The 24,088-nt window shown below is 47.0% G+C and overlaps 1 protein-coding gene and 1 non-coding gene across 2 annotated transcripts in view; both read right to left on the reverse strand.

Moving 5' to 3' along the window:
- Positions 1-24,088, reverse strand: part of RASGEF1B (RasGEF domain family member 1B) — a 255,095-nt gene that overhangs the window by 109,354 nt on the left and 121,653 nt on the right. The gene's annotated exons all lie outside the window — the stretch shown is intronic.
- TRNAA-UGC (transfer RNA alanine (anticodon UGC)) lies at positions 14,299-14,373 on the reverse strand. The gene has a single exon. It is a non-coding gene; the product is annotated as a tRNA-Ala (tRNA).

Raw genomic sequence — 24,088 nt, forward strand, 5'->3', positions numbered from 1 at the left:
CAGTGGTACCTCGGGTTAAGTACTTAATTCGTTACTGAGGTCCGTTATTAACCTGAAACTGTTCTTAACCTGAAGCACCACTTTAGCTAATGGGGCCTCCTGCTGCCGCCACGCCGCCGGGGCACAATTTCTGTTCTTATCCTGAAGCAAAGTTCTTAACCTGAAGCACTATTTCTGGGTTAGCGGAGTCTGTAACCTGAAGCGTATGTAACCTGAAGCATATGTAACCCGAGGTACCACTGTATAATGGCACACATTGTAAAGGATTCTTCCTTTCCTTAACGCTGCAAAGTTTTAAAAAAATTCTGCAGCAAAGAGTGCTGCTTTGAGTTAATATACTCCTGCTTCATTTATAATCACCAGGCAGCATAGTACAGAAAACGGCGTGCAGGCACCACAAAAAGAGTGAAAATGTTCTTCTCAAAGCATTTGGCTCTGGGCCAAACAAACACACTGCCTAAACTGCTTGCCCAAAAGATGTTCCACCATCCCAAAGTACCCTCTGGAAGGGGCAGGATTATCATGCAGATTTCAAGCAGGAGGAGAGACTTCCTAATCCTTTCCATCTCACCTGGTTTTCACCTGAACCTGATTCTCAGAATGATGTTACAGTGGTACCTTGGGTTACAGACACTTCAGGTTACAGATGCTTCAGGTTACAGATGCCACTAACCCAGAAATAGTACCTCAGGTTAAGAACTTTGCTTCAGGATAAGAACAGAAATTGCACTGTGGCGGCAGCGGGAGGCCCCATTAGCCAAAGTGGTACCTCAGGTTAAGAACTGTTTTGGGTTAAGAATGGACCTCCAGAACGAATTAAGTTCTTAACCCGAGGTACATCCAACTGGGGGATTTCATAGAGCTTAAGAAGACCTGAGAGATGTTCCTCTATTCCAAAACATCCTTGGGAGGGTCTACAGCGGGAGATGAGACTGCTTAACCTTTTCCTCATCCACTAGCCTTTCACATGAAATCACCTCTGGGAATGACACTACATTCCATACCCCATGAGAGTCCCAGAAAAAAATGGGACACCCTCTTTTTTCTCATGAGAGGATGGTGCCCATTTAGGGTGCTGTGATCTCACACAACCTCTCCAGCATTTTGGTGAGGTTTTCCTGGGCATTTACTAAGATGGCTTCTAAGAACCAGTGTGGTGTAGTGGTTAAGAGTGGTGGACTTGTAATCTGGTGAACTGGGTTCGATTCCCCGCTCTTCCACGTGCAGCTGCTGGGTGACCTTGGGCCAGTCACACTTCTTTGAAGTCTCTCGGCCCCACTCACCTCACAGAGTGTTTGCTGTGGGGGAGGAAGCGAAAGGAGATTGTTAGCCGCTTTGAGACTCCTTAGGGTAATGGTAAAGTGGGATATCAAATCCAAACTCTTCTTCTTCTTCGTGGTTTTTGGATGGTTTGGGCCGCTGGTCCCAGCTGATAACACAGCTTATTGTGAATGCAAGGCCACAGGGCTTGGCCAAGACAATTTGCTCCCGGATGGTGCAAAGTAGAGCTGGGTAAGGCCTGGGAGAGGGTGTGTAGCCTGGTGGAGATCCCAAGAGCCAGAGAGAGAGAGATGGAAGGCCACATTTGCCCCTGAAGTCTGACATTCATCACCTCTGTGTTACACTGCCTCTCAGACTCGCTGCTGTTCGTCTTGCTACCCAACTATCTGCTCATGCCCCATCCTGGTGGGTTCTTCAGTCTCATAACCTTGGAATCGTTGCTATAGTATCCACTCAGTGTGGAGGTGCATAATATTAGGGGATTGGCCTTTTTAATGGTGCGTTATCAACCACAGGTGGCAAAGTACTGCAATTACAGAGGATGGATTCAGACCAATTATGAGAACCTCCAACTATATATTTACCACCCTGAATGATCTCTCCCATTATCAGCTAATATGCAGAACACAGAAGGGCTAAATGACCCATCACCACCTTCTTTTGAGTGATAAAAATCTCCTTTGTTTCTGAAAATCTGTCAGAGCATAATCACAGGCATTATTCATCAAATAAAAAGAGGGTGTTTTAATTTCCTCATTAATGGATAGCACCCGCTGTTTTTCCACCCACAGCCATACAACCATTCCTTGGGCTTAAATAGGCCCCAAATATCAAAAATTCATTTTCTTTTTTATTTTTTCATAAATCCATTTATACATAGCAGATGCTGAGATGATTAATTTCTAAAAACGAGAGGTGTCATCTGAGACTCAAACTAGCATTTCTGGAAACATTTCCCTTTAACCATAGATGAGATGTGGGTTGCCACTTGGTAGTAAGAAAGGCCTCATTGTTCCAACAAACAAGAACACCAACAACACAAAGACCCAAAACTTTATATTAAAAAATGCATTTTGAGTTCTTGCTGTTGCAATTCACGATCCAGACCATGAATATCCATACCGATTAATACAGAATATCTGTAAGAGTCTGTCTTGATGGCTGTATACAGTGGTACCTCGGGTTACATACGCTTCAGGTTACAGACTCTGCTAACCCAGAAATAGTACCTCAGGTTAAGAACTTTGCTTCAGGATGAGAACAGAAATCGTGTGGTGGCAGCGGGAGGCCCCATTAGCTAAAGTGGTGCTTCAGGTTAAGAACTGTTTCAGGTTAAGAACAGACCTCCGGAACGAATTAAATACTTAACCTGAGGTACCACTGTGTATACACACACACACACACACACATATATATATATCTCACACACACACACACACACACACACACACACACACACACACACATATATATATATATACACATGTGTGTGGGAAACCACACTGCATGTAGTTTTGTTTCATCATACTTCCACAGTTACAACAGAGCTGAGCAGGCCATGAAGATCACCTCAGATTCCAGCCGTGCCAGGAGGAATATAATCCCAGGGTTAAGGGGGTCTCTCAAAGGGGACACTCTCTGGCCTGGCAATAGCATTGCTTCCATGAACCCTTGCAGACCCTCCCAGTGTCCCTATTTTCTAGGGACATTTTTGGATTTACATAAGCTGTTCTGATTTGAACCCAGAACTTCCCACTTTTCCTTAGGTAAAGGTAAAGGGACTCCTGACCTACAGCTTCCGGGTCATGTAGCCAGCATGACTAAGCCATTTCTGGCGAAGCGAAGCAGCACACGGAAACACCGTTTACCTTCCCGCCGGAGTAGTTCCTATTTATCTACTTGCTCTTTGAAATGCTTTCGAAATGCTAGGTTGGCAGGAGCAGGGACCGAGCAACGGGAGCTCACCCCGTTGCAAGGATTCGAACCACCGACCTTCTGATCGGCAGGTCCTAGGCTCTGTGGTTTAACCCACAGTGCCACCCGCGTCCCCACTTTTCCTTAGGATGTCCCTATTTTCATCAGCGAGGTGTTGGAGGGTATGGAGTTATGCGACCCTCAAGGAGATAGATAACTATACAACCTTTAGAAGACACCTGAAGGCAGCCCTGTACGGGGAAGATTATTTTTTAATGTTTTATTGTTTTTATATATGTTGGAAGCTGCCCAGAGTGGCTGGGGCAACCCAGTCAGATGGGTGGGGGAACTATTATTATTATTATTATTATTATTATTATTATTATTATTATTATTAAATTGTTGCCTGTTTCCCATCTAAAATGTACCCAAACCCTCTCCTTCCCTTTTTTGTGTGTGAAGCAGCGTAATTAAAGTTATGTTTGTTCTCTCTTCATGTACGCACAACACACAGGCACAAAGAAACCCCCTTTTAAAAATGATCTTTGTAGCATCCTTCCTAGTTTTAAAATACTGAATCATAGAGGGCAGATCCACAGCATACATTTAACGCACATTCAAGGCACATTTAAAGAAAATGGCTTTCCCCACAAATAATTCTGGGAATCATAGCTTGTTATGGGTGCTGGGAATTGTAGCTCTGTGAGGGGAAACTACAGTTCCCAGAAGTCTTTGAGGGAAAGTCATGTGCTTTAAATGTATTGGGTGGATCTACCCTAGGGTTACCAGACGTCCCCAGTTCTGAAAATCTGTCCCCGGACAAATTCCGTCCCCGGAATTTCCCCAGATTTGCAAATCTGTCCCTGAGAAACGTGGCAGCGGCAGCCTCAGCAGCCCGGAGCCAGCCAGGTAGCACAGTTGACTCTGGCTGGCTTCAGGAGCTACTCACTGTTGTGGTGCCCGCCATTTTTCCTGCGCCACGGCAGTGAGCAGCTCCTGGAGCCAGCCAGAGCCAACTGCAATACCAGGCTGGCCCCTCCTGGGCAACAGCTGCCTGCCCGTGATTCCCAAGCCTCCCCCGATCTGTCGAAACAAAGGGGGAAGGAGATCGGAGGAGGCTTGGGAGTCATGGGCGGGCGGCGCGCCATTGCCCAGTTTTTTTAAAAAACCTGCGCATTTATGTTTCACAGGGTGCAAAAGAAGGGCTTTGCACCTTTATACAATATGCATGTGTGCTTGGGCCCAGGGTCTTTTGCCTCACCATCCCCACTACCGACTCCCTGTTGCTAAAAGGTAAAGGGACCCCTGACCATTAGGTCCAGTCGTGACTGACTCTGGGGTTGCGATGCTCATCTTGCTTTATTGGCCGAGGGAGCCAGCGTACAGCTTCCAGGTCATGTGGCCAGCATGACTAAGCCGCTTCTGGTGAACCAGAGCAGCGCACGGAAACGTTGTTTACCTTCCCGCTGGAGTGGTACCTATTTATCTACTTGCACTTTTATGTGCTCTGTTGCTACTCAGCTGTAAAAAAAAAAAAAAAAAGTGTGCCTGGATTCATTGAAAAAAATCTGGTAACCATAATCTACCCAGAGTTGGAAGATATCTCAAAGGTCGTCCCTGATGGGTAGCTGTCCAGCCTCTGCTTGAAAACCTCTAAGGAAGGAGCATCTTCCAGCCTCCTTCCAGCGCCATCCGTTCTATGCTCACCAGAGACAAAATGCAGGTATTACGCCAGTGCCTAAGCTATTTAATATAGTTGCAAATTTCTCTCCCCTTTCAGTGTTTGCCATTCTCTTTGGCGGAAACTTGTCTTTATATCTTTAACAAAGCTAAGATTTTTTACTGAGACTTTTCTTGCTATTTCACTGGGATTCCTTTCTTCCTTTTTTTTTGGGGGGGGGGGGAGAGATACTGCAACCAACCTTTTCTTCTCCCTTTCTCCTAGAAATACCTTCTCAGCACGACTTGCACTCGCAAAGTAGCTTTGAATTTAGCCACTGTGTCCTGAGTTACAGCCAGAAACAGTAACTTGCCTTCCTTTTCACCAGAGAATGCATAATCCTTTTCTATCAAGCTGGTAATTTAAACGAGTCAAATAACATTTCCTCTTTAGCTCTCCTAATATTTCTTGTTAGTTATTTCTTCCAACATTGCAGAGTGGTGTTAAAATTGAAAGAAAAATCTGTTGAAGGTACTGTTGGTCTTGAGTCTCAGACTATTCAAGATGTCCTTTTTATTCTGGATTCATTATGATTGGTGCTAATGATGATATTGGAGCAGTTAGATGAGGTTCTGCTTTAAATGCTGCCTGCAAAGGTTTTTTGTATGACAGACTGCTTCATTTCCTATCAGTGCAAATCCTGCAGCTTCCTGATGAAATCCTGTAACATGGAATCCTCAAAATTAAACTGCCAATATCAAAACACCTTTATACAGATCTATGGTTCAACTGCATTTGGAATACAGAGTGCAGTTCGGGGTGGAATCGACCCACGTATAAAAAAAGCTGTAAAAATTCATTTAAAAAAAACCTTTTTGCCATACGCTCACCATCACTAGATAGTGTCTCATTTGTATATTGCACTTTAAAAAAGTAAAGGGGACCCCTGACCATTAGGTCCAGTTGTGGCCGACTCTGGGGTTGTGGTGCTCATCCCGCTTTATTGGCCAAGGGAGCCGGCGTACAGCTTCTGGGTCATGTGGCCAGCATGACCAAGCCGCTTCTGGCGAACCAGAGCAGTGCACAGAAACGCCGTTTGGCTTCCCGCGGGAGTGGTACCTATTTATCTACTTGCACTTTGACGTGCTTTCAAACTGCTAGGTTGGCAGGAGCAGGGACCAAGCAACAGGAGGTCACCCCGTCGCGGGGATTCAAACCACCAACCCTCTGATCAGCAAGCCCAAGGCTCTGTGGTTTAGACCAGCACCCCAATTTCTATCACTTTGACTTTGCCCCTGTGGTTTTCCAGGTTAAAGGGGCTGAAAATGATTTATTTTTTTCCTGGAATCAAGTAACATGGATATGAAAGCTAAACACGTGGAAATTAACAGCTAGGGAAATGTCGAGGAAAGGGAATAAACTATTGTGTGAATCAGCCTAACTTAGGTCCATTCAATGAATAGGTCTGCTCCGAATAGCAGGAAGGAGGCACAAAATGAGCGTTCACTTCCACGAGAAAAATAAATAAATCTTAAGCCTGAGCCATGATCTTCTGCTGGCAAAAAAACCCTAACAACAATTCCTTAACCCAGGGATCGAGAAGACTTACCTTGCCTGGGCCGGTTCACTGCTGTGGAGCCCCCTCTGTGGGCTGGATCGCGGGCACACGTGAGCGGGTGTGCCCGTGATTTCCAGCGTCTGCGTCTGCACAGATGCAATTTCTGGCGCTGCTCAGTGAGTCCCCACGTCACGCTGTGCTGGTTTAGTGCAGCGCACAGAGACTCGCCAAGGGGGCAGCTCTGTTCAGGGGCAGCTCATGGGCCGGTAAGAAGAAGAAGAAGAGTTTGGATTTGATATCCCGCCTTTCACTCCCCTTCAGGAGTCTCAAAGCGGCTAACGTTCTCCTTTCCCTTCCTCCCCCACAACAAACACTCTGTGAGGTGAGTGAGGCTGAGAGACTTCAGAGAAGTGTGACTGGCCCAAGGTCACCCAGCAGCTGCATGTGGAGGTGCGGAGATGCGAACCCGGTTCACCAGATTACGAGTCTATCGCTCTTAACCACTACACCACACAACCCCCGTGGGCCACAGGTTGCCAACCCCTGCCTTAATCGAATCACAGCATCCTCAAATTCATAGTTAAGACTGCTTTCTAGCTTGCACTGCCAACCGTGTCAATTTACCATCTTTGGCCAGTCTCCTCTCTCTCCAGGAGCTGGTCTTCCTCCTCACCAGTGGGGATCCCATTCAAACAAGCTTCAACACTATTATTGTCCCCACCAACACACACACACACACACAAATAAATAAATAAATGGTGCGCTGGCAGAGAGACAGCGAAGGAAAAGAAGCTCTGCTGCCCACTTCATATCTTCCAAAGGAAGGAGACAGGGAAAAGGGACCCCACCTGAGTTCAACATCTGCCCATTTCCCTTTGGACCTTATCTTTCATTTCTTCACACTTAGCAATTCCCATTCTTTGCCTTGATATCTTCTATTTATCCAGTTATTTCCTTCTACTTCTCCCCCTCTCCTGCCCTCCCCACCAACCCTTTCCTTCTGCTAATGACAACACTGATACGGGAGTTACAGGAAAATGTGGTTAACTGAGGCTGGAGGCAGATACTCGCTTTTTTTTCAGGGAGACGAAGGTGATTCGAAACAGGCATTGTTTGCACATATTGTTTGCATTTTGCCGTTTCTGGTGAAGAGTTTGGAACACCTTCTACATGCATCTGCCTTTGGAAAACCTCTCTGAAGTACTGGCTCCCAAATCCTTTTTGCATGCAGTTCAAAGTGTCTTGAAGTCCTATGTGTCCTGGGTCAGCATTAATGAAGGGAACATCTTCTCTCCTATGAGGTCCACCCTATCCTCAACTGAGGCCCTGTTTTGAGTGTTGTGGTCCAGACTGTGAGGCTAGAAAGATGACAAGAAGATGCAGGGCCTTTTAGGTAGCAGCACCTTTCTTCTCCAAAAAAAGGTCCACTATATAATGTTCCTAGTTTTTAGATAGATGGCTAAAACATTTTGAAAAACCCAGAAAGCACCTGCAGGACTTAGATCAGAGATGAGGAGCTTTTGGGAGTCCCAGGACCATATTGTCATAAGCCTCGCATCATCCGGATCAGATTGGAAGGCCCACACACAGCTCATCAGTCAAAGCAGTTCCTAGGCAGTGGTTCCATGTCTGATGTTTAATACTACATGTCTGAATACCACTTGCTGGGAATCACAGCAGGCTTCCCACGGGCATCTGGTTGGCCAATGTGAGAACAGAATGCTGGACTAGATGGCCCTTCTTCATGGGCTTCCTACACAAGAGGTCCAGAGAGTGGCAACATGAGAACGGGCCTTTTCTGTGGTGGCTCCCCTTTTGTGGAATGCTCTCCCCAGATAGACTCGTCTGGCATCTTCATTATATGCCTTTAGGTGCCAGGCAAAAATGTTTCTCTTCAACCAGGCCTTTGACTGATTGACATCCAATGCCCTTTTAAATGTGTTGTGAGAAGGGGAATTATTGGTTTGTTTTTGTTCTTATTTTTATTGTGTATTTTGTGTTTTTTATGTTGTGTTTTTATGTTGCAGACCCTCCCAGTGTCCCTATTTTCCAAGGACAGTCCTGGATTTACAGAAGCAGTCCCAGTTTCTAATTTGAGTCCAGAATGTCCCGTTTTTCCTCAGGACGTCCCTATTTTCATTGGAGAAATGTTCCAAGGTACGATGTTGTGAACTGCCCTAAGATTATGGATGAAGGCTGGTATACAAAGAGGAGGAGGAGGAGGAGGAGGAGGAGGAGGAGGAGGAGGAGGAGGAGGAGGAGGAGGAGGAGGAGAAATTGACCTGATTCAACCGTGCCTTCCCTATGCATCCTACTTTACAGGGAACAGTTCTCTGGTTAAAGAGCTGTCCATCCAAATCTGGTTTAAAGGGAAGGAGCCCTAAGAAGTGAGAGTGGGGTTCCTGCTTTTGAATTATGGTGCTGGAGGAGACCCTTGAGAGTCCTATGGACTGCAAGAAGATCACACCTATCCATTCTGAAGGAAATCAGCCCTGAGTGCTCACTGGAAGGACAGATCATGAAGCTGAGGCTGCAAGACTTTGGCCACCTCATGAGACTCCCTGGAAAAGACCCCGACATTGGGAAGGATGGAGGGCACAAGGAGAAGGGGACGACAGAGGACGAGATGGTTGGATAGTGTTCTCGAAGCTACCAACATGAGTTTGACCAAGCTGCAGGAGGCAGTGGAAGACAGGAGTGCCTGGCGTGCTCTGGTCCATGGGGTCACGAAGAGTCGGACACGACTAAATGACTAAACAACAACAACAAATTTAAATGATAGTAATTATTTCCAAATAATGCAATTTTTTATGCAAGCTGGTGCCATCGTTTGCCCTCTGTTGGGGGCGCTGCATTCCCTTTTTTTCTGGTGATATTCGCCACCAAGTCCAGCTATAGGCAAGCACCAGCTGTTGGCTAGTGAGACTTCCGTGGGAAATGTCCTTGCCGCCTTTGGTTTTGATAAACTCTTCCCCACCCAAGGCTGCAGATTATTTGGGCTCCTTATGTAAACAGAACCTGCAGACTGGGAATGGTTAGGCCCAGGGAAGGCCTTGTCAGCACTGATTGTGGCTTTGGGGGGACAAGGTTTATGATCTAGATGACATGTTTTGCTGAGCATCTCTGTGTAAACATCAGGAAGTGCAGCTGCAGAGAGAACAAAAACAGACCCCGAGGAGAGGACAAAACAGCAGATCTGCTGGTGCACTAGCAAAATGCCCGCGCTGCAAGCAAACAACAGAGGAAGAACATCAGGCCTCCTGCAGAGAGTTCAGAGGGTGTGTTTGTCACTTATCCAGGCTTGGTTTCCTTTAGAAAGCTTGCTGGAGGCTTACCAGCATTTTAAAATATTTGTGTGTTCTAAACAAATATAAATAGAATCACTGTGATGATCCAAACCAAGAATTCAAAGCATGCATTTAAAGCACATGGCTTCCCCTAAAGAATCTTGGGAACCGTAGTTTCCCCACTTGTGGAACTACAATCCACAGTACCCTTAGCAAACTACAGTTCACAGGATTCTTTGGGAAAAGTCGTGCGCTTTAAATGCGCAATGGATGTGCTTTAAATTTATGGTGGGGATCTGCTCATAGGGTTGGAAGGGTCTTTGGGCATCGTCCAATCCAAGTCCTTGTTCAGAACAGGCTGTGCAGTGCAGAATGCAGCTATAAAGGGCCAGCCCTACCATTAGGCAAGAGTGAGGCCAGCTGCCTCAGGCAAAAGATTTTGGGTGTCGTGAAAAGACAGGAAACTGTTACATTATTTAATTGGCTATTACTGTGTTTTCACTGCTGGGGATGGCATGACGCGTTTTGTGTTGGGATTTCCTGCTTCGGGTGCCAAAATAAATTGGCTGGCCTTGTATATTATGCACATTCAGTTCTCCACATCTGCACATCTGTTTGAGGTTTTGTTGTTGTTCTTTTAAGGGTCCTCATGAAAATGTAGCGGCATGCTAGTTTGGAGTTCCCCTAATAAACACACTTTTTTGCCTGCTTCAGACATTTTTGAAAAGCCACTTCCCCAATGGAATGAATGCGTTTTGAAATGTTATTTTTCACTAACAGGCATTTATATGCACACTTTCCTCTAGCATATGAATCTCTGTACACATTACTTGGCTGCATTGCAAAATTTGGAGAAGTGTGAATTGCAAAGGACAGCCACGGTTCAATTTACACCTCAGTTCGGAATATGCAGATTAGGTAGATTCACCTTTAAATGGGAACCAAATCAAATTTCCCCCTCTCATCCACCTGCCTGATGGCTGTCTAATCTTTGCTTAAACACCTCCAGCAAAGTAAAGACCCCTGTTTATTGAGGCAACCTGTTCTACTCTCAAACAACTCTGACCATCAGGAAGTTTCTTTAGCTGAAACCTGTCATTTCCATCCATTGGCCCTGCCCTATGAAGAAACAGCAAACAGGCCTGCTCCATCTTTCGTTATTCAAAGAAACGGCATACAACCCAGTAAGTCTTGCCCCTATAGAGCAGTTGCCAGGAATGATGGTCCTCGTCTTCACTCCCCCTCTAAGCCTCCTCCTCTACCAGATGTTTCTTAAGCAGTCTCAAACTTCAACGGGGCATCTCTGATCCAGTGGCGGAGGAAAAAGAAGAAGAGGGGGAGGAGGAGTTTGGATTTGATATCCCGCTTTATCACTACCTGAAGGAGTCTCAAACATTCTCCTTTCCCTTCTAACAATCTCCTTTCCCTTCCTCCCCCACAACAAACACTCTGTGAGGTGAGTGGGGCAGAGAGACTTCAGAGAAGTGTGACTGGCCCAAGGTCACCCAGCAGCTGCATGTGGAGGAGCGGAGACGCGAACCTGGTTCACCAGATTACGAGTCTACCGCTCTTAACCACTGCACCGTGCTGGCTTGTCTACACCACGAAGCCTCTTGGGCGTCTGGGGCGGGGTGAAGGCGGTGCGCACTGCCTATAGGGGCAGGACGCACCACGGTGCCTCCGGAGTCTGCCTGCCTCCTCCCACTCAGCCGCACTACATCTGGGGGGAGGCAGCGGGCAGACCGTTTGGGCAGTGCAGAGCCTGCGTGCACCCAAGCCACCGCGTCTCTCCCAGGAAAGACCCGAGGCTCAGGCATGCTGCAGGCCCCGCAGTGAGTGCCGCCTGGCATTTTGTCACCCCCCCAGTGGTGACACCCAGGGTGGACTGCACCCACCGCACCCCCTTCCTCCACCCCTGCTCTGATCTCTGTATCACTCTGCATGTCCTTGGAAACAGTCAGCAATGTCTAGGCAACACGATGACCATATGCATACGTAATAGTCTTTATAGAATTCCTTCAAACCATAACAAGTACAAAATGAAATCTTTAGTCTCAACACAGGGGTCTGTTTGGTTACTTATTGCTGTCCTCGGGGACAAGCAGAGAGGAGAGCTCGTCCCAGTAGGAGAGGCAGGCTCCCTGCATTCTTCTGCAGCCTCACCTTCCTCCTCCTCTGCTTCAGCCTCTGAGTTGGAACTGCTCTCTGTCACAGGTGCTCCCTGCTCACCAAATCCTGTTGCCCATTCAGCATCCAACAACTCCTGCTCTTCTCCTTCTGACCTCTCCTCAGCGTCCCACCACCAATCCCTTGGCTCTGAGCCTTCCTCCTCCTGGATTTCACTTGCGGGTTCCCTGGCTGGTGACTCCCACCACTCCTCTGTCTCCAGCCAGTCCCTGACACAGAATATAGTAACTACTCACTCCTATGCAGCCCCTGCCCTGTGCCTTTGGATCCCGTGTCTGTTTTGGGGAGGGGGGATTTCGGGTCTATTGCACCACAAAGCAGGTAGTACCATAGTGTGGAAGATGCAGGCAGGAGTGCTCTATGGAAGGGGTAGTCAACAGAGTGTCCTCCAGATGTTGGTGTGCTATGACTCCTCACATACTTGACTAAAGCTGGCTAAAGCTGATAGGAGTTATGGTCCAGCCACATCTAGAGGGGCACCACATTGGCCACCGCTGCTCAATGCCACAAGCAGGTCCAGCTAGCCCTTCGGCTCACATCCTGGCAAGCTACAGGTGCCTGCCCTAGTACTCTCTGTCAGGCTCCTTTGTGGAGGGAGACAAGATGCTTACTGGCAGTGCTGGATCAGTGCCAGAATGTATCCCACATCATTCATAATGTTCCATTTTTTTCCTCTATCAGAGTTCAGTGAGTAGAATTATCGTGTGGGTTGTCCTCAGACAATAGCTCTCCAGATTCGGCCTGACACATCCTTTGTTTTTGCAGGTGATATGTTGCCCTGGGAAAGAAGTGTTAAGCCATTTCCCTCAAATACCTGAATACACCTTTTCCCCACCACTCCTAGCCAAGCAATGTCTCTCTGTGGGGAGGCGAAAAACCCTAAAAGGTCAAAAGTGCAGCTTTAAGACATGCTTAGATGCAGACAAAGAGCTGAGTTTTGAACTCTGCAAGCTCTCTCTGTGTGTAAGAGAAGTCAACATGGAGCAATCCAGTTGTTGCACCTCCCATAATCCCTCACTTTTGACAATGCTGTCTGGGGTTGTGCTTATTGGAGGGGGAGGGGCAAGGTATGGAGAGCTTGGGCAGCCCCAAGGCAGCACATAATGGCAACCAGGGCCATCTCAACCATAGGAGCCAGGGGTGCAGGGCATCTGGGCGCCGGGCTCTCAGGAGTGCCAGGCCGAGAGTTCAGGGCCCGAGAGTCCAGGGAAGAGGCGGCCTGCCGGTAGGAGTGCCGCAGTGGGCTCTTCTGCTGTGGGCGGCTCTGTGCCATGAGTTTGGGGGCGGGTGAGCAAGCAAGGCGCTGAGGCAGCCAGCCTGCTCTGCCCTCCTGCGCACCTGGGATTGGCGTAGGGCCGTGGAGAGGCTTGCCCAGCGCAAGCTGTTCACACCATGAGGCGCCCAGCTTCACTGAGCCGCCAACGCGCTCGGGCTGGTTTGTTGTGCTTGGCTCCTTCCTGAGCAGAGATCAGTGTGGTGTCAGTTCAACAACTTTGGGGTCTCCCCCCCACTAAAAAAAATGTCGACAACGACAAGTCTGGGAAACCTGGGGGGGCACCAGGTAGATCTCTGCACCCTGGCGCTGCATATGCTTAAGATGGCCCTGATGGCAACTGTATCAGACTGGCTCCACCACATTCCCTGCACAAACTCCCTGCGCCTTTCCCCTCCCACTCTCTCTCCAGTAAGCATGCTGTATTCAGAAGCTGGGAAGGCACTGGTGCCCTACTAACACTGTCTCATGCACCACTACTGCCTGCAGGGCTGCATTCAGCCTTCATGCCCCAAGGTAGCCATCTCTGCTCTAGTGATGACAAACATTGTCCCTAAAAGCCGAGGAGAAGGAGGAAGAAGAAGAAGAAGAAGGGGAGGAGTTTGGATTTGATATCACTACCCTAAGGAGTCTCAAAGCGGCTAATAATGTCCTTTCCCTTCCTCCGCCACAACAAACACTCTGTGAGGTACATGAGGCTGAGAGACTTCAGAGAAGTGTGACTAGCCCAAGGTCACCCAGCAGCTGCATGTGGAGGAGCAGGGAAGCGAACCCAGTTCACCAGATTACGAGTCCACCGCTCTTAACCAATACACTACATTCAACACCTCGCCACTTCAGCTGAGGTGGCTCAGTCGGTGGAGCACGAGACTCCTCATCTCAGGGTGGCAACTTTGAGACCCACATTGGGCAAAAGGTTCCTGCATTGCAGGTGGTTGGACTGGATAACCCTTGCGGTCCATTCCAGCTCTGTGATTCTGTGATTCTCTCCCCAGCACATTCTATGGTCTCAGCTGGACTGGAGAGCCTGTCACCCAGACTATAGGAACATGAGAAGCCAGACTCTTGGTCCATCTTGCTCAGCATCATCTACATAGGCTAGCATGTGCTCTCTGGGGTTTCATTCCCAATCCCAAACTGGAGAGGCCAGGGATTGAACCTGGGACCTTCTGCATGCAAAGCAGATGTTCTACCACTGAGCTAGGGCCCTTCCTTGCATAGCATAGAAAGCAATTGAGGAAACCAGTGTCCTGGGCCCCTCCTTTGCCAGTCAGACTTCGCAGCTCCAAAGTGCCGTGCGATAGGAAAGGAGACGAGGAATGAGATTAAAAGATGGAGGAAGAGCAGGGTGGAGGATAATGAAACGCTCAATCACTCATCCTGAGCGGATATTCCAGCCTTCTCATGGCTGGGTTTAATCAGGCAGGTCACACTCTGACTAGCTGCTGACATCTCTACAGCCACATTTCCTCCTTTACTCCTTTTTCCCAGACTCTAATTACACACTCGAGCTGGCCCAGTCGCCTGACGAGGCATCCCAATGCCCTTTGCTTTGCCAAGAAGCGTCCGCAGGAGAATCCGAGGACAGAGAATCTATTTCACTTTAAACTTTTGCTACTCTGCCTTGCAACTCTGCCCTCGTTGGGGATTTGCTAAGCTCTGAGTGTTCTAAGATACCGGATTGTAGTTCTATCCATTCCCAGTATAGTTCTCTGTTTATTGGACAAGTCTGCATTAAATCCATTCTGTGTTTAATCTGTCTGCGCTCTGCCCTTTCATCTAGGGGATTGGCAAAGCAACTGGCAATTTTGCAAGTCACACACAAAAATAAAAAACTGCCAGGGGTGCCAACTTGAATAAAATATTGGGGGTGGGGTGGGTAAGCACTGCCCCACATAGATGATCGCAAAATGTGGTACACCCCCCCCCCATTTGAATGGCAATGCTTATCAACTTTGGGAGGGGCTTGCCCCCATCAAATAATTTGGGGGGGAGGCAAAAAGACCTCAGCCCCAAGGAATTGGCTCCTATGAAAGCTGCTGTAGTAAGATGCCAATAATTAAAATGTAACACCTTCAAGATACACATCGAAACAGGAGAAAGCCAAGAAATATTCCCTGACCAAGAAAGTCTTGATCCAGTTTTCAAACAATAAAAACAAAATGCAAAACTGGGTGGGGTGGGGTGGAAGGTTATACAACTTAGAACCCCACTACTGCGTTTTTTATTGCATAATACAGTGGTTCCTCTGGTTATGTACTTAATTCGTTCCAGAGGTCCATTCTTAACCTGAAACTGTTCTTAACCTAAAGACCACTTTAGGTAATGGGGCCTCCCGCTGCTGCTGCGCCGCGGCGCGATTTCTGTTGTCATCCTGAAGCAAAGTTCTTAACCCAAGGTACTATTTCTGGGTTAGCGGAGTCTGTAACCTGAAGCGTCTGTAACCCGAGGTACCACTGTACAGGGGCAAAACTAGGCTTTATCCCTATCTACGGCTCTGCACAATCCATTGAAAATTCATGCTAAATTCGCCCCAATTTTTTTACCCCTGAATTTTGCACCAAAGTAGTTCCCATAAGCTGGTCTTCTTTGTGACTGGATTGGCCTTTCTAACTTTGATAAAGTAGCTGGCAGGCTACTTCAGAAGTGAGTCTCTCTCTCTCTCTCTCTCTCTCTCTCTCTCTCTCTCTCTCTCTTTCAAGTGGGCTTCCAGCAAAACTTGCTGCTTGCAAGGATCTCACAGCCCTAAGAGGTATGTGTCCAATACGGCCTTGAAGATATCCTATCATGGAGGACATTGCCACAGAAAAGGACCTGTTCCTGGCCACACTCCTGCACTCCCAACCTCCGGCAAGTGGGGGAACTGGATGCTGGGCCAGTTGAGAACAGGAGCTGAGGAGGAAGAGCAAAAGTCTTTCTTGCATTGAGGATTTCTGAGGGGAGTTTTTGCTGAGAACTTTCATGGGGGCCCTAGGAGGAACTGGTAGATCAGAAGTCAGCAAGGCTTACCTTGCCTGGGACGGTTCACAGGCGTGGAGCCCCCTCCGTGGGCTGGATCATGGGCACAAGTGAGCGCGCACACCCATGATTTCCAGTGTCTGCGTCTGTGCAGACACAATTTCTGGCGTCTGCATTTGTGCAGACGCAATTTTCGGCGCCACGAAAGCGAGTCCCTGGACCGCGCTGGTTTAGCACAACGCACTGGGACTCACTGAGCAGGCAGCTTGGTTCAGGGGCAGCTCGCGGGCCGGTAAAATGACCCCCGTGGGCTGCTTCTGGCCCCTGGGCCTTAGGTTGCCGACCCCTGTGGTAGATACTCTAGTACCCAAGGGCATTGTGTTGGCAACCTCTGCCTTCAGTTCCTGTTTGCCATGTGCCAAAATCATGTGTTTGCACCAGCAGAGGTTCTGCCAAGCTGGGATTCCACCTCGTCCCCGCCTTGTTTACTGTAAAGTCGTACATTGAACATCACACCTATAAAGTCACGACTGCTCCCCGATGGGAAGTTTCTGCTTTGCCAACGTTGTGTGATTTTTGAGTTAACCAAGTTGTGATGAGAAACACAGAACATTATGTGCTCTCTTGTTACTAAGTATAACATCCTCGGCTGTTTCCCTGAAAAGGGGATTGCAGTAATGTTCTTCTTTAAAATCGCTCTCTTTTGAACACTTGCCAAACGCCTTCACTTGAGACTTCTGTTTATATGTTCAGTTCTCATGAGTAATGTTTATGCTGGGCATGACCTACTCTCAGTTTTACACACACCCTTAAATCTGCATTTTATTACTAAGCTGGCGAATGCAAAATCCAGACCCTTTGATGCCAGGTTACACCTGTTCCTGCCTCCTCTATAAATGACACCTAAAACCACACTTGTTGCTTCTGTGTTCTCCATGCAAGTTCAAGGAAAGATGAGCATAGAAGCTTTTTCAAACAGAGCGCCACATTCTGGATGGGTGGGGTATACAATATTTTATTACCGTATTTTTCGCTCTATAAGACGCACCAGACCACAAGACGCACCTAGTTTTTGGAGGAGGAAAACAAGAAAAAAAATATTCTGAATCTCAGAAGCCAGAAAAGCAGTGAAAGCAGCAATCCCTCTTGCTGTTCTGGCTTCTGGAATAGCTGCGCAGCCTGCATTCGCTCCAAAAGACGCACACACATTTCCCCTTACTTTTTAGGAGGGGGAAAGTGAGTCTTATAGAGCAAAAAATACGGTATTTTTTTTTTATTCCCTTCTGGGCAGCCTTTAGGGGCCACAGGCAAAAGGGGGTGCAAGAATGCATGGATAGCTCAGATGGTTAGAGCACAGTGCTGATAATGCCAGGGTTGCAGGTTCAATGCCCTAATAATAATAATAATAATAATAATAATAATAATAATAATAATTTATTTATACCCCGCCCATCTGGCTGAGCCTCCCCAGCCACTCTGGGCGGCTCCCAATCAAGTGTTAAAAACAGCACAGCGTTAAATATTAAAAACTTCCCTGAACTGCTGTATATTCCCGCATTGCAGGGGGTTGGACTATCCGGTCCCTTCCAGTTCTACAGTTCTGTGATTCTATGATTCTTCATTTTGTACAGTATATTAGTTTCTGCATGCACTCACACACTTCTCTCTGTCCTTCCTACAGGCAAGCGAGAGGCATGGTCAGAGTTCAAGGGCACATCCAGCCAGGCAAAAACATCCAAGGAGGATACAAAGCAAGGCAGGTGAGGGGTGTGGCCTATGGAAAGAGGGCGGGGCCAGGGAGGGCGGGGCCTGAGGAGATTCCCCATCTCTGGCATAGAGCTAAGCAAACAACTCTGTTCCTAGAGAATGAAGTCCTCCTCAGTTACTTTCTCAGACAGAAGGGACAGAAAATAAGAGGAAATATTTTCTCTGTGGAAAGTAGCAGAAGAGAAAACCTCTTGAAAAACACCAGAAGCCTGAAACACATTTAGCTTCCTTAAAAAAAAGAAAAAGCCAGTCAACTTTGATTGTTTTTCTTTGACTGCGGTTAGAGCTAGAATGCTGAACTAGACGTGCTTTTGTTCTAACCCAGCCAGGAAATTCTGTGGTTCTTATCATTAGGGCTGCCAGCTGATTTAAAGAATGTTAAACTCATTCACTCTGCGAACTTTGGTTGAATAATCTGTGGGCTAAATTTGCATCTGGATAAAACAATAAATTTTTTCATATATATATATATATATATATATATATATATATATATATATATAATATTATATATATAATATTATATAATATAATAATATTTCTGATGCATGAAACGTGGTCTCTTTGTGTCCACATTATGTGCACCATCCATTGCAGGTAGACCTGGCACCAGCAGCCAGTCACAATAGGCATTGGCCTTGGGTTTCAGAAGGGCCTTTCAATGGCCCAACTTACTTTACCACCAGGCCGGGGTGGAGGGCTGCAGGCACTGCTTGAGAGCCACACTGAACTTGCAGTGGTGCTATATATGCAGTATGTTTGAAGGGGACACGGGTGGCCCTGTGGTCTAAACCACTGAGCCTCTTGGGCTTGCCAATCAGAAGGTCGGTGGTTCGAATCCCTGTGACGGGGTGAGCTCCCGTTGCTCTGTCCCAGCTTCTGCCAACCTAGCAGTTCAAAAGCACATCAAAGTGCAAGTTGATAAATAGGTACCGCTGTGGCGGGACAGTAAACAGTGTTTCCATGTGCTCTGGTTTACGTCATGGTGTCCCATTGCACCAGAAGTGGTTTAGTCCTGCTGGCCACATGACCCAGAAAGCTGTCTGTGGACAAACGCCAGCTCCCTCGGCCTGAAAGCGAGATGAGCGCCGCAACCCCATAGTCGCCTTTCACTGGACTTAACCATCCAGGGGTCCATTACCTTTACCTGTATATTTTTTAAAGGGTGGGGGAGAGGAATAGTAGTGCTGCCACCGCTACTGCAACAGATGCCTGCTTCCACCTTCCTGCTTGCTACCTCCCCCGAGCTCCGAGAAAAGGCTGGGACGAGGTTGGGCTGGGGAGAGAAAGTGCTCATCTTTTCAGGCATTCTGGGTGAAGTGGTCTGGTAAATGCTGGAGCCGCTGTTTCAGTTCGCCATTTTTTCAAAAAATCTAAGTTTCCAAAGTCTTTCTAGCTGGCTGTCAGGGACTGTGCTGAAGAGGGCTGCACTGAGGAAGAATGGTGGGAGGCACCCCCTCCTCCTGATCCTGAATCTTCCCAGGAGCAGGAGGACAGTATAGATTTGGAACAGTGGTTTGCAGAGGGGCACAGTTCAGAAGGCAGAAGCTGGGAAATACTGGATGGGGAACAGCTAGGAGAAGAAGCACTGGAAGAGAGTGGGTTAACAGATTCACAGTCTCTAGACAGCATTGACCCCCCCTTCCCCAAAGTCTCAGAGAGCTCAAAAAGTGTCAGAACAGAAAGCACAGAGACTATAAACTCAGATTACAAGATGTAGGAGTGACATGGATTAATAGGGACGGAGGGGGAATGACCTTAATTGGGAGCACTGCCATTCTGGTTAGATGGTTTCTTTTGTCCTTCACTGTGTTTATAAAAAAAACTAACTGGTAAGAATTCCCTTTCATTTGATCTGCTCATTTACGGCCATGGAGGAGGAAGCCGAATCACCCAAGCCTGACACTGCCCCCAGTGATGGTGTAGTCCAGCAGTCAGCAGTGGCGTAGCGTGGGGGTGCAGGGGGGGCCGGCCGCACCGGGCGCAACATCTGGGGGGGGGCGCTCGCACTCGCAGCTCTCTGCCCCTAGCTGGCTCACTCACTCTCTCTCACGGGTTAGAGGGCGCAAATTACTTGCCTTGCCCCGGGTGCTGACAACCCACGCTACGCCCCTGGCAGTCAGCAAACTTTTTCAGAAGGGGGCCAGTCCACTGTCCCTCAGACCTTGTGGAGGGCTGGACTATGTTTTTTTTGGGGGGGGGGATGAATGAATTTCTATGCCCCAAATAAGCCAGAGATGCATTTTAAATAAAAGGACACATTCTACTCATGTAAAAACACACTGATTCTCGGACCATCCGGGGGCCAGAGTTAGAAGGCGATTGGGCTGGATCCGGACCCCGGGCCTTAGTTTGCCTACCCATGCCCTAAAGCCTGGCACCAGCCCTCATAGCAGTACACAGTCTTTCAAGAGGCATTCTTCCTTGTTGAAAAGACTTGCCATCTGCATCCATAGGAGCCATTCTATTCAAAACAATATTTTCCTTATGTGTTGGTTTTTATGTGCTGCTTGATTCATAAGAGGATATTTCCAGTTGCCCTACCAGTTGCCCTAAATGTTTTCTGATCGATTACCCATCTGATCAATAAATTCAAGCACTGCTAGTACCAACAAAAGAAGAATGGCAGATGAAACTGATGGAGTTCGTGGAGATGGCGAAACTGACGGGGAAGATCGGAAACCAGGAAGATCAAGTATTTTCTAAAGACTGGAGTAAATTTGAAATTTATTTAAAAGACCACTGTAAACAGCTGAAATCTTTGGCTTGGGTGTAATGACCCTTGTAATGTGGAATTATTTATGATATTTATGGTTATATAATAGATGGTATTATATGGTAATATAATAGATACGGTATTTTTTGCTCTGTAAGTCTCACTTTTTCCCTCCTAAAAAGTAAGGGGAAATGTGTGTGCGTGTTATGGAGCGAATGCAGGCTGCGGAGCTATCCCAGAAGCCAGAACAGCAAGAGGGATTGCTGCTTTCACTGCACAACGATCCCTCTTGCTGTTCTGGCTTCTGAGATTCAGAATATTTTTTTCCTTGTTTTCCTCCTCCAAAAACTAGGTGTGTCTTGTGGTCTGGTGCGTCTTATAGAGCAGAAAATATGGTATTTATGGTTATATAATAGATGGATGTAAAAGATGCAGTAAATTTAATCTTAAACATGGAATCCATGGAGGGAGGGAAGGAGGTTCGAAGGTTCAAAAGAACATTGTATTTTAATGTTTGAAATGGTTATGATAAATATGTATAAAATTATTTTTAAAAGCCAATTTAAAAATTATATATATATAAAGAATTCAAGCACTGCAATCCTAGAGACACCATCCTTACGACACGAGTGCTAATTCTGCTGCGCTAAGCCAACACGATCAGCCTGGAGAGAGGACCCCAAGGGGACTGAATGGCGACGTGAGTTTTCGTCGCCACCAGTGTCCGAGGAAGGAGGCTGTTGCCTATGAAACCGTGCCATAACAAACACACATCCCTGGAACATCCCTTACTTGGGGCATGTTAAATATCCGAAGCGGCAGGCTTCCCTTGCAGACGGAGCCTGGCTAGCTTCCTATCCCTGCTTTTAAGGGCTGGCTGTGTTCTCAGCACTTAAATCTGCTAAATCACCCTGCTGGCTAATTTATGCTGTCACCTTGGCACAACAGATCTTCAAATAATAGCGTGTGGGAGGTGGGAAGAGGGGGGGGGGATTATCTGTTTTCTCTTCCCAGCATCGGTTTTGCTGAGGCAGTCTTTGGGAGTGGGTGAGGATTAAGGAAGCTTGAACAAATATATATATATATACTGTATATATCGTTCCCAGGTTTATGGGGAGGGTGACACACAACTCCACGTCCTGGCTAGGCGAAGGGCAGTAATTGAGTGAGTTCATCTGGAACCTCCCTTGTAATAAGGTGAAAAGGGGGTGTTGCTCTGTTTTTCTAAGTGTGCGACCCACCCTTGTCTTCCTGCTCATCTGGGGGCCCTGGAAGAAAGGGGTCAAGTCCTTGTACTCCAGAAAGGTCAGAAAGAGCGGCAACGTGGGGGAAGATTTATAGAGCAGCAGGATCAGAGATCTTCAAGCTCTCAAAGGAAGTTGCTGGAGAGGAGCAGAGAGTCCAAGGTTGGAGGCAATCATTTCTTGAGAGTGGAAGATAGCATGGGGAGACGTGGCTACCGTTTTCCAGTGTGTGCATGTGCATTTATCTGATAAAAATAGGGATGTCCTAATCCACTATTATTATTACAGTGATACCTTGGTTTACAACCATAATCCATTGAGGAGGCCCAGTTGCAAACCAAAACAGGTTGTAACCCAAGGAGCGCTTTCGCCAATGGGGCCTCCCCCCCCCCCCAAAAAAAAGGTTGTAATCCCCAAAAAATGGGTTGTAATCCCAAAAAAGGGACAAGCACTTCCGGGTTTGATGTGGTTGTAATCTAAAATGGTTGTAATCCAAAACGGTTGCAAACCAAGGTACCACTACATTATTATTATTATTATTATTATTATTATTATTATTATTATTATTATTACTACTACTACTATTCCCCACCTGGGCACCTTCCAACATACATAAAAACATAATAAAACTTTAAACTTTTCCTTCCCTATACAGGGCTGCCTTCAGCTGTCTAAAGGTTGTTTAATTACTTACCATATTTTTTCATGTATAAGACGACCTTTTTCTGATTTTTTCTGATTTTGAGGGTCGTCTTATACACAGGTTTATATGCTATGTAAGCTAGGGCTGGTGCTGCAGTGGTAGCAGGGAAATGTCAGAGTATTTGGTGAGTGCCAGTATGCGATGTATTACGGCACCAGTTCCGTCAGCCAGAGCGGGGGATCATCGAAAAGCTGCTCAACAGCTCAGCGAACTTACAAAAGAAGCTCAGCAACTGTTGAGGGCTCCCCAAAATAGGGGTTGTCTTATACATGGGGTCATGTTATACACGGAAAAATACGGTACCTCCTTGGCTCGGGGTTTGCGTAACTCCATACCCTCCAACATTTATCTGATGAAAATCAGGACGTCCTAAGGAAAAGTGGGACATTCTGGGCTCAAATCGGAAACCGGGATGGCTAATGTAAATCCAGGCCTGTCCCTGGGAAATAGGGACATAATAATAATAATAATAATAATAATAATAATAATAATAATAATAACAACAACAATAATAATTTATTATTTATACCCCACCATCTGGCTGAGCTTCCCCAGCCATTCTGGGTGGCTCTGAATCAAATGTTTAAAACAGTACAGCATTAAATATTAAAAATTTCCCTGAACAGGGCTAAAGATGTCTTTTAAAGATAGGATAGCTGCTTATTTCCTTCACATCTGATGGGAGGGTGTTCCACAGGGTGGGCGCCACTACCAAGAAGGCCCTCTGCCTGGTTCCCTGTAACTTGGCTTCTCGCAGTGAGGGAACCGCCAGAAGGCCCTTGGTGCTGGACCTCAGTGTCCGGGCTGAACGATGGGGGTGGAGACGCTCCTTCAGGTATACAGGACCGAGGCCGTTTAGGGCTTTAAAGGTCAGCACCAACACTTTGAATTGTGCTCGGAAACGTACTGGGAAGGTCTGCAATGATATTTTATTTGTAAGCCGCCCTGAGTCTCTGTCAGGAAAAAAAGGTGGTGAGTGTGTGTGTGTGTGTGTGTGTGTAGTAAAAAGAATAGAAAAGACTGGCCTAGGGTTATCCAGAGAGCTTTGTGGCTGAGAAGGGCTTTGAGCCTGCCTCTTCTCAGTCCTAGACTGCTGCTTTAACCACTACACTGCATTGCCACGCTCTACTAAGGGCCGCAAGTGCCTGTATTTCCCTGTCATACTATAACTATACAAAAGAAATATGGTAGCCATCAATGCTTAAGCCTCTGATCCCACTTGCTCACAGCTTATATCCTGTGCATGCACAATTCCTCCATCCTCCTTACACCAATGCACTTTTTGTCAAATGAAACAAAATGAAAGGACGGCATGATAATATCCCTAGGAAATCAGCAGGGAGGACTGCTATGGCACTAATGCTTTGCATGTCACAGCAGAGAGACGCACAGTGATGCGCATTGAAAGAAAGAACAATTTACATGCTGCTGAAGAATGGATTATTCAAGCTCAGACAAAGCCTGACTTTCTAGGCATCTTTTTGCTTGTGTTTCTTGACTGCACAAAGTGCTGTTGACATGAAAAGCAATTTTCATGCTT

The sequence above is a fragment of the Podarcis muralis genome, chromosome 9, assembly GCF_964188315.1.
Source record: "Podarcis muralis chromosome 9, rPodMur119.hap1.1, whole genome shotgun sequence".
Classification (NCBI taxonomy): Eukaryota; Metazoa; Chordata; class Lepidosauria; order Squamata; family Lacertidae; genus Podarcis; species Podarcis muralis.